This window comes from Macrobrachium rosenbergii, chromosome 28 (genome assembly GCF_040412425.1).
Source record: "Macrobrachium rosenbergii isolate ZJJX-2024 chromosome 28, ASM4041242v1, whole genome shotgun sequence".
In the NCBI taxonomy this organism is placed as follows: domain Eukaryota; kingdom Metazoa; phylum Arthropoda; class Malacostraca; order Decapoda; family Palaemonidae; genus Macrobrachium; species Macrobrachium rosenbergii.
Genome location: NC_089768.1, coordinates 19,697,501 through 19,712,500, shown reverse-complemented (window position 1 = coordinate 19,712,500; position 15,000 = coordinate 19,697,501). Strand labels below are relative to the sequence as shown.

At 35.2% G+C, this 15,000-nt stretch overlaps 1 long non-coding RNA gene across 1 annotated transcript in view; it reads right to left on the bottom strand.

Annotated features, from left to right (window-relative positions):
* Window positions 1-15,000, bottom strand: part of LOC136853904 (uncharacterized) — a 608,104-nt gene that overhangs the window by 142,822 nt on the left and 450,282 nt on the right. Inside the window, exon 7 of the long non-coding RNA XR_010857570.1 lies at window positions 10,351-10,435. This is a non-coding gene — a long non-coding RNA (uncharacterized lncRNA). The remainder of the gene's footprint in view (window positions 1-10,350; window positions 10,436-15,000) is intronic.

The following is a 15,000-nucleotide window of genomic DNA, read 5'->3' as shown; positions in this document are numbered from 1 at the left end:
TGCAACTCGTCTACCAGAGCCTGAAATTATTTTATATTTTGATATCTCTGATATCTTTGTTTTCTGTAATTCAATGGGGACTTGAAACATTCCTTATGAAGTTTAAACATGATAACTAACTTATTTTAATAAGTTTTTACTTATTGTTGTTTTATTTTCATAATCCTTTTTAGTAATTTATGCAGTAAGTGAATAATTTTGCTTTCAAGGTATATACCCGAATATGATAATATCTTATAAGATTTTGACAATCATAGTAATGAAGAGTGCAAGGGAAAAAACTTATTACAGAAGCAATATAAGTAAAATTTACAGTTTTCAAGAAATAATAAGAGATTCTACAAAAAAGTTTAAAATTACTTTAGTTTATACAATGTTTTATATGAAAAAACTTATTACAGAGGCAAAATAAGTAAAATTTAGTTTTCAAGAAATAATAAGGGATTCTACAAAAATACTTTAAAAATATTTTAGTTTATACAATGTTTTATAAGATGAAATACATTTACTGAAAATTTAAAGACCATTACTGTTCTTAACAGAGAACGCCGGGTGGAGTGACAGATCTGTTACGCCAAGATTGGTATTACCGCTTTCAAATGTCCTCAGTGATTCAGATCCTTAGGTTTAGCTTTCGTTCTATTTACCTGTCGCCATTTCCTTCATCGTAATTAGATTGACGTTTCCAATCCCTTGTAACCGAGGGTTCCCAGGATCGGATCTCCTGAACAAATTTTCAGAGGAAAAAAAAAAAGGATAAAAAAAACAAACTCTTACATTTCTTAGTATTTGCTGCAACGAAGGTTTTAATCCTCGGAGAGTTATAGGAAACATGTACAGAATACTGGAAATAATTAAATTCACTCCTACCCCCTCGCCCCCAAACTCGACGGCAGCTCGATTTCAAGATTATTTTTAATTTGTTCCCCTTTTGAACCGCGAAATTAAATCTCGCTGCCTTTTGTTGCTCCCCGGAGTTAACATCACATACGAGTGATTTGAATTATAGTTTCGCATTCAGCATTAATCAACATTTCATTAGAAGGTAACGTGGGGTTGCTAGCAGTAAGCGAGTGGAATGAGCGCTGGCTATTTGCTTATGAGGCTGTTATGAATGAGATTATGTAGAGATTTGTGGGATCAGAGATTGCTACTGACGTCCCATTTTTTTTTTCTCTCTCTCTCTCTCTCTGAAACGCAGGAAAACATACATACATACATACTGTACATACATACACACATACCTGCATACATACATACATAACACCTGCATACATACATACATACATGCATAAGTACATATGAGCACCATCTCACGAGCATGGCTAAATAAATGCCTTAAGGAAAGACAGTGATTATTGTCTTACCAATTACTTACAAGATGAATTTCTTTCCAGTCTTATCTTTTCTTCATGTTTACGTTTTTTCCTTCAACATTTATGTAATATACGATTTTTGAACGTTACGGAAAAAAATACAAGATATAACAACGACAAGAACTAGAGGCGGGGGGGGAATAGAGTACGACGGCTTGGGGGTGAAGGTAATGAAGTTCCCAATATGCTCAATAATATACTTCGCCGTAATGGGACATCCAAAACCCACTTTACTGCGCGACCCTTGATCAAGCCCTCTATTCAGGACGTAAAAAAGTAAAGAAAAAAAATTAAATTAAATAAAAAAACTTTTATCCCCAGATATCTCCCCGGGTGGGGATGAAGGAAGCAGAGGAAGGGGAGGGGGAGAGGAAGGAAGGAAGGGGTGGGAGGGGAGGGGAGGAGGGCGTTGTGTGCGGAATAAGATATTGTATTTTTATGAGGAAGAGCTAAGGTTGCAATCTGCGCCAGCTTCGGCAACAGCCTTCTTTTAAGATAGACCCTTAAAGGATTTTCTATTCCGCGAATTTACAGAGGCAGCAGCGGCGGCAGCAGGCAGGAGCTCTCCACCGCCTGCCTGCTAGCAGCAGCAGCAGCAGAAGCATTCTGCAAACATCTTTTGTTTGTCAAGGATTTCCTAATTTAGAAAAAAAAATAAGTGAGCTTGGTGTTTAAAGGCGTATTAATTAACATCAGCATACGAAAAGCATATAGATTTTACCTCGCCTTGTTTACTTGTTATAAGCGTCGGTGCTCATATATTATTTCTTATTTGGACAAACACGAATTGCAGAGCGAAGACGGAAAAATGATTTATTTACGAGCTATTCTCGGTATGTGAGAAAGGCTTTGAGTAAACATGTAGATTTGCCAGCATTCAGAGACAACGCTGCACGTACACACACACACACACATATATATATATGTATATATATATATATATATATATATATATATATATATATATATATATATATATATATATATATATATATATATATATATATATATATATATTGCATGAGCGCGTGCGTGAGTGTCTGCCCTTCTCTTGAATTTTATTGTGAGAAAATTAATTGGAAAAAGAAGAGAAGGTTTGTCTTTTTTTTGTGATGAGTCATTATGTAGATATAAACATTCATTTCTTTCTCCAACCAAGTGTCTGTCATTAATATTAACAGACACTCCACAGACTAACATTATTATTATTATTATTATTATTAAGAAAATGAACCCTATTCATATGGAATAAGCCTACAGGATTCACTGACTTGAAATTCAAGATTCCAAAGAATATGGTGTTCGTTAGGAAGACGTAAGACGAGGCAAAGGGAAATACAGAAATGAGAAAATGCAGAGGATGGCATTTTGATAAGCAGAACGTCACAATATTCACAAGATTTGCTCAACAGAAAGCACTGTATACATCTAGAGAGATGAGGCATAAGATAAATCAAAGAAAAGCAGAAATAATGATGATAAATTATGCACAAAGTGACGAAATGACAATAGATGTAGAAAAAGAAATGAAAGTCCGTCATTCAAATATGTAGGAACGATGATTACTAATACAGGTTTTTTTGAATTGGAATTCAGGGAAAGACCTACTTAGGCCTAACCAAAATGAACAGGTGACACGGGAGATTGTTAACTGACGTAACAGAATTTTTTTTATTGATGTGATTACTCTTTATACTGCGAATGAATGTAACTGCAACTAATGATTTATGTTTGTCTCAATATGGAAAAAATTACTGTAGGATGAGAATTAGATGAAATACCATGATCAATGGAAGAATTTTGTATGTATGGTAAAATGCAATTTACAGATTTTCTTTGATTTCCAATAACGAAGAAAACCCCTGAGGGGGTAGCTCCTGTAGGCATTACTGAAGGATCTTTGCAGCGTCCCTTCGGCCCCTTGCTGCAACCCCTTTCATTCCTTTTACAGTACCCCCAACCATATTATCTGTCTTCCATCTTGTTGTCCACCCTCTCCTAAGAATTACTTCCTAGTGCAACTGCGAGGTTTTCCTCCTGTTACACCTTTCAAACCTTTCTACTCCCAATTTCCTTTCCAGCGCTGAATGACCTCATAGGTTCCAGTGCTTGGCCTTTGGCCTAAACTCTAGATTTCATTCCATTCCATTCTAATAACGAAGAACAGAACGTACTGGATCTCGTTTCGAATATAGACTTTGCTAGCAAAGAAAACGAACCAGTCAAGTCTACAAAATCACGAGAACAAAATTGAAATTCAATTCTTGTTCTTTGAAATCAACTGGATATGTGTTTGTATATTCCATTTTGCATTCTTTTCCTCCTACCGCAGTCCCCCACCAGCCCCACCCTGCCACCCAGAGACCACCCAGACTCCAGAGCCCCCAACGCCGCCCCCAAAAACCTCGTAATGCGATTCCTGTTCATATTCAGATGGACATTATCCCGTCGCAGTACCTTACGCAGACGTTAGAAGGAAAACCATTTTCCGATACCACTTGGCTACAGCTGTGCGTGCGCCTTTGGGAGCAAAAAGAACGCTTCCCTCTCTCGCGCGAGTTCTTATTTATTTTTAGAAACGCCGGGAATCATTATTCTCCGTTTCCTGGAGTCCGAGGCACTCAAACGAATGAAAATTTAATGCTCTCATTCCGTAAGTGGAATACCTTTGCATTGTTACCGTTTACAGCCGTTTATAATTGGGAAACGTGTTTTACGTACCGGCCTAAAAAATGGGAAGAGAAAAATAAGCCCCGGAGAAAGTTTAGTTTTAGCTCTGCTCGAATAATAATAATACGTCTCTCTCTCTCTCTCTTTTTCTCTCTCTCTCTAAGCCAGTAAACGTGAAACTGCGCCCAACGACGAGGAATATATCTTTAAATATGCAGCCGAAAAGCAACGTTTATGAAAAACAACAGAACATTTGGGAGTCGTTACCACGGGGACTTGGTTTCCTTTTGGCACACTAACCCTTAATTTATTGTAACGATGTCGGAGTTTTGCTCTCCGGGGGACTCTTGTTTGCGCTCTAAAATGCTCTCTCTCTCTCTCTCTCTCTCTCTCTCTCTCTCTCTTCTAATGTAATTTTTAATCGCAGACTTTCAACTTTTTGTGCTCATTACGTTCATTTGTCTTGGCTGTCTGTCTGTATGTGAGCATTTCAGTGCCTGCTTCTGTCTCCGTATTTTTGTCTTGTTTTCTGTCTTTCTCTTGTCTTTCAGTCCACTTTCTTATCATTTCTTCTTCGAATCTTTCTCTCTCTCTCTCTCTCTCTCTGCCTTGTTGTCTTTGGTTCACTGTCTCTTTCATCTGTTTTTCAGCCTACCTCCAAATCTTTCTTTCTTCGGATCTCTCTCTCTCTCTCTCTTGTCTTTAGTTCACTGTCTCTTTCATCTGTTTTTCAGCCTACTTTCAAATCCTTCCTCCTTCGAACTTCTCTCTCTCTCTCTCTCTCTCTCTCTCTCTCTCTCTCTCTAGCACTCTCGCTCTCTTTCATCTGTTTTTCAGTCTACCTTCATATCCTTCCTTCGAATTTCCCTCTCTCTCTTCCTTGTTGAACTTTAGACAACATGGAAGAGAGAGAGGGAAATTCGAAGAAGGAAGGATATGATGGTAGGCTGAAATACAGCATACATTCAAATCCTTCCTTCTTCGAATCTCTCTCTCTCTCTCTCTCTCTCTCTCTCTCTCTCTCTCTCTCTCTCTCTCTCTCATCTGTGTTTCAGCCTATCTTCAAATACTTCCTTCTTCGAATCTCTCTCTCTCTCTCTCTCTCTCTCTCTCTCACCTGTGTTTCAGCCTATCTTCAAATACTTCCTTCTTCGAATCTCTCTCTCTCTCTTTCTTGTTGTCTGTAGCTCTCTCTCTCTTTCATCTGTTTTTCAGCCTACCTTCAAATCCTTTTTTCTTCGAATCTCTCCCTCTCTCTCTCTCTCTTGTTGTCTCTCTCTCTCTCTCTCTTTTGTTGTCTCTAGTTCTCTCTCTCTCTCTTTCATCTGTTTTCAAGCCTACCTTTAAATCCTTTCTTCTTCGAATCTCTCTCTCTCTCTCTCTCTCTCTCTCTCTCTCTCTCTCTCTCTCTCTCTCTCTCTCTCTCTCTCTCATCTGTTTTTCAGCCTACCTTCAAATCCTTTTTTTCTTCGAATCTCTCTCTCTCTCTTTTTGTCTCTAGTCTTTCTCTCTCTCTCTCTCTTTCATATGTTTTCAAGCCTACCTTTAAATCCTTTCTTCTTCGAACCTTTCTCTCCCTTTCTCTCTCTCATCAGACCTGTGTGAATTCGTGTATGAAAGGATGCAAGCTCCAGAAAGTTCCATGACATAAGAGGATGAATGCCACCGAAATTCGAGTGAAAATTCTTGCTGCGCCGGAAATAGAGGTGACATTACGCGCGGCTTAACGTAATAATTACGACTCCACCCACTGAGATGATAGCTCCGAAAATACACCAGAGTAAAAATGTCAATTGCATCAGGAAATTTATCTCATTGTTTTTTTTTTTTGTGTGTCCTGGATTCATAAATCCGGGCGGTCTGCCTTGAAAACAAACATTTTAAAACTGGGAAAGACGGGTAAATATTCTTACGTGGGATAAGCACACCAGACACAGACAAATGCACACGTGCATGCACGCATACACACACACACACACACATACACAACTACACACACACACACATATACAGTATATATATATATATATATATATATATATATATATATATATATATATATATATATGTATGTATATATATATATATATATATATATATATATATATATATATATATATATATATATATATATATATATACATTCATATATATATATATACACATATTTATATATATATATATATATATATATATATATATATATATATATATATATATATATATATATATATATATATATATATATATATATATACAATACAATGTACCTTGAAGGGAACGTAGCCTATAGGCTTACCAGTCAGAATGAATTTTGGTTCTGAAAGACAAACCCCGAGAGAGGGGTCCCAGAATGGTTATATCCTTGCACGAAACCTTCCTCCAGAGTGACTACCCAGTAGGTCTTCTTAGCATTGCTGCTTCACGGTTTCACATAAAAGAACCAATTCCGACCCAACTTATTGTCACCTCTCCCCCGTCTCGTAGGAAAATAAAAATCAGCAAATTATACAGGAAAGAGGGTCAAGAAGCTTAAAACATGTAAATGGAATGCATTCAAGATGTAAAAAGTGAGAAAACCTTGGGACATAATGTCCTTTTAAAACATGTGAGGGGAACAAGTAGAGGCCGGTTAAGGGAGAGAGAGAGAGAGAGAGAGAGAGAGAGAGAGAGAGAGAGAGAGAGAGAGAGAGAGAGAGAGAGAGAGAGAGAAATAACGTCTAGGAACTAGAGACATGTTAAAACGTTCATTATAAGTAAGTTTTCCAAGCTTGTTTCCTGAACAGAGAGAGAGAGAGAGAGAGAGAGAGAGAGAGAGAGAGAGAGAGAGAGAGAGAGATTAAAGATTTGTTAAAACGTTCATTTAGGAGAAAATGCTGAAACCTTTGGCTCTTTGCTATATAAGCAGTTTAACTGTTACTGAACACACACACACACACACAGATAACGTCTAAGAACTAGAGTCTTGTTAAAACGTTCATTTAAGTTCAATGATAATATCTTGGTTTTCAACATAAGCTGTTCAACTTTGTCACTGAAGAGAGAGAGAGAGAGAGAGAGAGAGAGAGAGAGAGAGAGAGAGAGATAACGTCTAAGAACGAGAGTCTTGTTATAACGTTCATTAAGGAGTTCCATGATAATATCTTGGTTTTTCAACATACGCTGCTCAACTTTGTCACTAAGAGAGAGAGAGAGAGAGAGAGAGAGAGAGAGAGAGAGAGAGAGAGAGAGAGAGAGAGAGAGAGAAAACTCTTTGGCATTTGATCCATGACTTTGGAAGTCTTGCGTCAACGTATTACTTCTCAATGTAAATATTACTGCAAATGTTGTGAATGTAGACCACCATCCGCCACATTCCATGAGGGTGCTGTGATTTAACATTGCCCAACGTTATTGCAAAGCAGTGGAAATGTCTACTTGTCATTGTTACTGTTGCAGACATTCATGGGACTGAGATACACCGTACAGCTACTCTATACGTAGAGCTGTACTCCATTAGCTTCCAGCTTGGAATCATTATGTGTTTATTTATTTACATATTAATTTACACACCATGGAATTTTCTCTGCCAAAACTTGATTTAGAAGTTAATATCTTTCATGCTTGTTTGAAGGCATTGCCGCTACATTTTTGCAACAACAACAACAACAACAACAATAATAATAATAATAATAATAATAAGATGACAAATGCCGAACTGACGAGAGAGAGAGAGAGAGAGAGAGAGAGAGAGAGAGAGAGAGAGAGAGAGAGAGAGAGAGAGGCAACGAACAGTTGGCTTTTACTGATAAGTCAAACCATCAACCAAATTGACAGCATCCTCATTCGTGAAATCTGTCTTATGAGAAATGTCCAATAGTCTGAAGAGAAAGTGGGTGTGAAGGGCGTCAGTAAAGGACACAGAGAGAGAGAGAGAGAGAGAGAGAGAAGAGAGAGAGAGAGAGAGAGAGAGAGAGCTGCAGTCTCTATTTCATGTGCACATGCATGATTAAGTTTTAACCGGAAGGAAACACCCTTATTTAAGGAGTTTGCCAACTAACGTACATCCTGAGTTATTCAGTCCTACTTTACCCAATTGGTAAATATAAGTATAATCCCATTTAACTTATCCCCCCCCCAAAAAAAAGTAATAAATGCTCAGTAATACATGCTCAGAGGTTTCTTCGGCGCAATCGAGTTTTCTGTACAGTGTATAAAGCTGTATGAAACTCTCAGCCACGGCCCATGAAACTCTCAGCCGCGGCACAGGAAACTTTCGGCCACGGCCCGGTGGTGGCCTGTGTTGTTGGCACCTATAGCGCTGCCAGACACACGATCATGGCTAACTTTAAACTTAAATAAAATAAAATCTACTTGGCTAGCGGCCTGCAATTTGGTATGTTTGATGATTGGAAGGTGGATGGTCAACATAATAATTTGCAGCCCTCTAGCCTTAGTAGTTTTTAAGATCTCAGGGCGGACGGACAGACAGAAAGCCATCGCAATAGTTTTCTATTACAGAAAACCAAAACCTGCTGTAACCCTTCCAACTCCTCCACTATAGCTTCAACTTACACTGTTAAATAACTCATAACTGTATTCAACTCTCACTTTGTTAAACGATTTAAATCTAATCTTAATCTTTCTTGGGATTACCTGTATTGTGCAGCGCACGTTGGGCAAGATCTTTATGATATTTATGAAAGCTATAACTGACAATTAAACGAGAGAATTATAAGGCAGAACTGAACCTAACATAGGGAGAAAAATAATTTCCCAGTTTGGAAATCAGTGCTTATTAAGTGCCTACCTAGTAATTATATATACAAAATGCGAAAAGTGATTATAAAGTCATATATATATATATATATATATATATATATATATATATATATATATATATATATATACATTATATATATATATATATATATATATATATATATATATATATATATACATATATATACATATATATATATACATATATTATATATATATATATATATATATATATATATATATATATATATATATATATATATATATATATATATATATATATATATAAAGAAAAAAATCAATATAACCAAACAATATATACCTTCGTTTTTATGGGAGCATCGACAATAAAGTGGTTGTTACAAATGAAAAAAAAATTACGAATAAAATAAAATGGAAACCGAGGAAAAAACACTAACGATACAGCTTCATATTTCCCACATCAAAGTGAAAATACAAGGAAAATGTTTTTTACAAAATGTTTTACAGAATCAGATAGCTCTGCTCATCTGCCATATACTCACACCTACACATGCACAACTACCCATATACTACACACACCCACAAATATGTGCAGCAGAGCCCATATTAGCTCATATCTCTCTCTTGATAGCTGGGTGGTCAAGGTCACTGTCTACCGCTGTTTCGAAACCAGACCATGGCTGAACGAAGCGTTTATCAGTTTTAATTCTTCTTGGGTGTAAGTTATTCCCAAGGTACACTGAATTCGATACTAAATGATATTTGTGAATGAACACACACACACACACACACACACACACATATATATATATATATATATATATATATATATATATATATATATATATATATATATATATATACAGTATATATGATGTATATATATATATATATATATATATATATATATATATATATATATATATATATATATATATATATATATATATATATACATATTTATATACATATATGAATATGTATGTATGTATATATATATATATATATTATATATATATATGAATATATATATATATATATACATACATACAATGTGATATCATGAAAATGTTTAATGGAGCTAAAAACAATATACTGTATAACATTATAAATGACGCTGAATTTCAATTCTGGTAAATCTCACAGGAACAGAAAAATACTGATTTCTCATATATTCCACGTAGATTGTGAGTGAGTGGGAGGCAGAAACTGTATTTTTCTCATAAAATCCTGAGCAATTTCTAAATCCTATCTTGTAGAGGAAATTACATAGGAAATGTTCTCCCGCTCTATACATAATCTGCTCTTTGCTCTTTTCCCATTTTCTTGTTTTCAGCTGACGTTGGCACCTGCTAACAGCTGGGCCAGCTGGTAGGCGGAAGTCTGGGATCACATTACGGACCTCATGATTGATTGATTGATTTATGGTTACTAAAACTGGCGTCACACGGACCTTGGGAATGGGATCCTATTGTAACTTTATCTTTGCCTACTAAATGTTTTAAAATACTTGAGAGAATATAACCGTTAAATAGGATGCATAAAAATGTTCAGTACTTACCAGCGATTACTATATAGGTAAGGTAATTTCCATAACTTCTCTTAGGAACTGTGCATTTCTTTTAAGATGAGCTTCATGTAATTGCCTGCGAAAGATCAAATATATTTTGTTAGCTGTAAATTATAAAGGTCATGCATTGTATAATCTAAAATATTGATCGAAAAGATGAATTCAAAGGTACCTTTCTATCATTCCTATAGTCAACATCCTTGACACGGACGACTCTTTGTTGCTGGCATACGATGTGTCATTTTTGACACAGAAGTTCCTTTATATTATTTTCATATTTACCACACGGAATAATTTCTCCAGACTCAGGAACAGCTACTTTAATACATGAAGTATGATTCCAATCACTGTCACTCAAACGTTGCTATTTCGACGGAGCATTTCAAGCACATGGCCAAATGCACAATATAGACAGCGTGTCGCCACATTAATCAATAAATAAATAAGTCCTCCTCTGGTTTTGCTATACCTCGTGAGAAGTGATGCCCCATTTACACGTCCGTCTCCTGTTATCCTCATCAGTATTCATTATTTTAATCTTACGGTAATTCTGCATAAGAATTCCAAGCGGAGATATCGTTTATTAATACAAGTTTTTCACTGAACGATACAGAACTGGGTGTATATAATGCAGTAGTTGTGAGATCATTTGAGAAATTTACCGTGATAATTTGAGAAATTTACAGAGATAATTTGAGAAATTCACCGAGACAATTCGAGAAATTTACCAAGATAAATTGGAAAATTTACCGAGACAACCTGAGAAATCTACCGAGATAATTTGGGAAATTTACTGAGATAATTTGAGAAATTTACCGAGGTGATGTGAAATATTTACTTAGATAATTTGAGAAACTTACAGAGAATTTGAGAAGTTTACCTACATAATTTGAAAAATTTACCGTGATAATTTGAGAAATTTACTGAGATTATTTGAGAAATTCACCGAGATCATTTGAGAAAATTACCGAGATAATTTGAGAAATTTACCGAAATAATTCGAGAAATTTACCAAGATAATTTGAGATATTTACTGACTTTTGTATATGTTTTTGCGTTCATCCCTGAGGGACTGGTAATAAACGCTGCGTCCCGTGGAGCTTCTTTGTCGAAGTACCAGTTTTATTTGACATAATTTTATCATTCTTATTTTTGCTCATTTTCCGAAAAATTTACCTTTAATTTTTAATAAAAACTCATCCCCCATGTTGTCATCTCGGCGAAAAATTATCTATTCATATGATTCGCGTATAAATGTTGAAAGTCCTTGCATCACCCTACGTTTTTGAAGGTCAAAGCTAACATTCTGTCTCCCTTTTAGCTGCTGACTATTGACGATGTCAATAGAGCTACCGAGATCAAATCGAATTATTATTATTATTATTATTATTATTATTATTATTATTATTATTATTATTATTCAGAAGATGAACCCTATTCATATGGAACAAGCACAAAGGGTCTATTGACTTGAAATGCAAGCTTCCAAAGAATACGGTGTTCATTTACCGAGAGAGGAAAAAAATCATATTCTTGAAAGATGTTACTGGAGGTTTCATTTTATTTCCACGTGAATAACTGTTAGCTTTCAGACTTCTTTGTATTTATATGTATGGATTATCTTGTCACTGAGTATTCTTCAGTTTTCAGTATTAATTTCCATTTTTCATGAATGGTATTTTAGCAAAAAAAAAAAAAAAACTAATATTAGCAGCTTGCTTTCAAATACCAACCTTGCCGACTTTGCGTAATTAAAACCTGTCGTTACTTTTTTTGCTTTGACGTTTTAAAGATTCCATTTACTGCAGTGAATGATTCCCTGTTCATTTTTACAGTGTTATTTATCAAAGAAGCATGTCTCTTGTTGGAAAAAATTATTTTTTCAAAATGTGTAAATAATTTCGTAATGGAGTATCATCAGCAAAATATTCTCCAGTATTAAAGCACAATTATGTTGCTAGTTTCATCTTTGATCTGTTTTATCGTAGAAAATAATAACATGCGTTATCTACTATTGTCCATATAATCATAATCATGTTACAAAATATGAATTATAATTATTGTAAAAGTATTCGCTACAGTTTATATATAAATATTAATTTTAAAAAATCTAAAGATAACGTATGTGTCTGCTTGGTGGCACAGTAGTATAATAAAAAAGAGAAAAGCCCATGTACTCGCTATTAGCATTTAAACATACTTTCTTTTCATAAGTATATTAATATACATGTTTAATTGGACACTAACAAAAATATATCAAAATCCCACCGTTCATGAATGTGTAGCACCTTTACAGAAGTTCTGTATGTTTCTGTTATTCTTGAAGCAAATAGATCCATTAATAACTTTGAGTAATAATGCAGCATTTTTTTAAACCCGTGTCTACAAAACCTAACTAATTGTAGGGTGCAATTTCCTTAATTTCCAATTCATAAAATGCCTGCGATTAAGTATTGGATAATAAACAGGACCTGAGATTCAAATCTGGTGCCACACAAAGTTTTCAGCAAACTGTAAACAAAAGAATTGTTATCAAACTTTCCGTCTCCCTGGCAAATGCAACAGTGACAGAAAAAGAGGTATCTTCACAAATAATCCATCAGCTTTTTTTTTTAATATACTTAAATATAAAAACAGCACTATGAATTGTGAAACCATGTCTCAGATTCACACCCTTTACACATGAAGACATCACAAGTGAATTTTGTATCGCAACTAAACAAGTTGTATATCCTAGGACTTTTTTCCTAACTACACCGTCATTTATTTTCGTGGACGCGTAGAAAGTGTAGATTTCATCAAAGAACTTTCAGAATTAGTGTCATATTTTACAGCAACAAGGACATATCTTCCAGACCATTAAATGTTTTCCAATTTGTCAGATTTAAAAACAGAATTAATGTGGAAATGTTCACATTTTGGCATAAAACCAGGTACGTGGCGCCTAAAAAGTAGTCCCAAGTCTTTCATCTTTTGGTCGGTTGATAAACATTATCACGGGTTTCTATCACTCAAGTATGATCTAGATACTGAAACCTCGACGTGGAAGATATTATCAATACACAAAGAAGCTCCAGAATATGAAAAGTGTTGAAAATTGATGATTATTGACAGTCCACAGACCTCGGTAAATGTTAGGTTCTTGATAAATAATTAGGGATGCAAGTGAAGTGAATTAGCCAAGAGTGAAAGAACTTGAATAGTAAATGAGATTAAGCAAAAACAAAACTGTATTTAAAATATCCGAGGCTCAGTGTCATTCGTTACCAGCCTATTTTTTATTGCCGGAGGAATAACCTGGAGGTATGAAGGTTAACTACTAAGTTTTCGCAAATATCTCATCTATAAACTTTCACTTTAGTGCAGACGGCTTAAATGTTTTCATCTGTGGATCACTTACTATTATAACACATATCATCAACATTAATAAAAGGAGGAAACTATGAAGAAACGCAGATAACTTTTGCTGGTATGAACGTACTTTGAGTTGTTTCGAGATCCACAAATGATTTAATTTTTTCTTAAGTAGATATCGATATATTTTTAGATGTTTTACTTGTTATGCATGTCAAATATGTTTTGGTTCTTTCCTGTATGTAATATAAAAGTAGTTTAATTTCCAGTGACAGCTACGTACTGGTCAGTGAAATACATGACTTCGACGACAACAGAAAAGACTTAAAAAATTTGTCTGTAACTGCGAGGATTGCGAAGGTAAGGGATACTCGGCTGGAATCACGCAGAGAACCTGATGAAGATCAATATTCACTAAAAAATACCACATAGTGATAAAGAACAATACTCATTAAAAAATACCACATAGTGATAACGCCGTGAGCCTACACAGCCAATGGTTGTATCGATGATGTGTCAAGGTGAAGGCTCTCATTACAGAATAACTTGACAGCAAGACTGTCAAAAATATAGACAGGGAGAGTTAACACATATGATATTTTGGGGAGTTGGTCGCCTGTAGTAGGCCTGGAGACAACTGCTGGCATTCATTATTTAACAAGTCGTGTTGATGGTGCTCCATGGGGGAAATTTCTATCAAAAGATGTTGCGAAGAACACTTTGATATTAAGAAGTAGTTAAATACTGGTTTAGTGGGAATCATGTTTATGAAACCAAAGCGGCTCGCTGGAGATTATAGTTTCTTGTTCGGTAAATTACTGGTATGGATTATCATGTAAGGTGACAGTTATTGGTAAACATAGCATAAAAACATAGATGTCTTTATGAGAAAATGAGTTCGAGATGCTCACAACATTAAAAATATGGAACAAGTAGAGGCCCTATCCGTGCAATATTGGGCGATCGCATTAGATAATCTAGTGAAAAAATGTTTATTGTAATAGGTAAACTGTATTCCCCCACCTGTAAAATATAGAAATCTTTTTTTAAAAGCATTTGGAGATTACTTCGCACAATATAAGAAATAAAAACTGTACTTTACAAAACGTAAGAAGACAGAGGGCTCAGAAACAGGGGGTATCTCAAGAATGATAAAAACTGGGTAAAATCCCCATCTCTCTCTCTCTCTCTCTCTCTCTCTCTCTCTCTCTCTCTCTCTCTCTCTCTCTCTCTCTCCTTTAAAACTTTAAGGTATTCCTTAATATTAAATGGCCGCCGCTTGTTCCT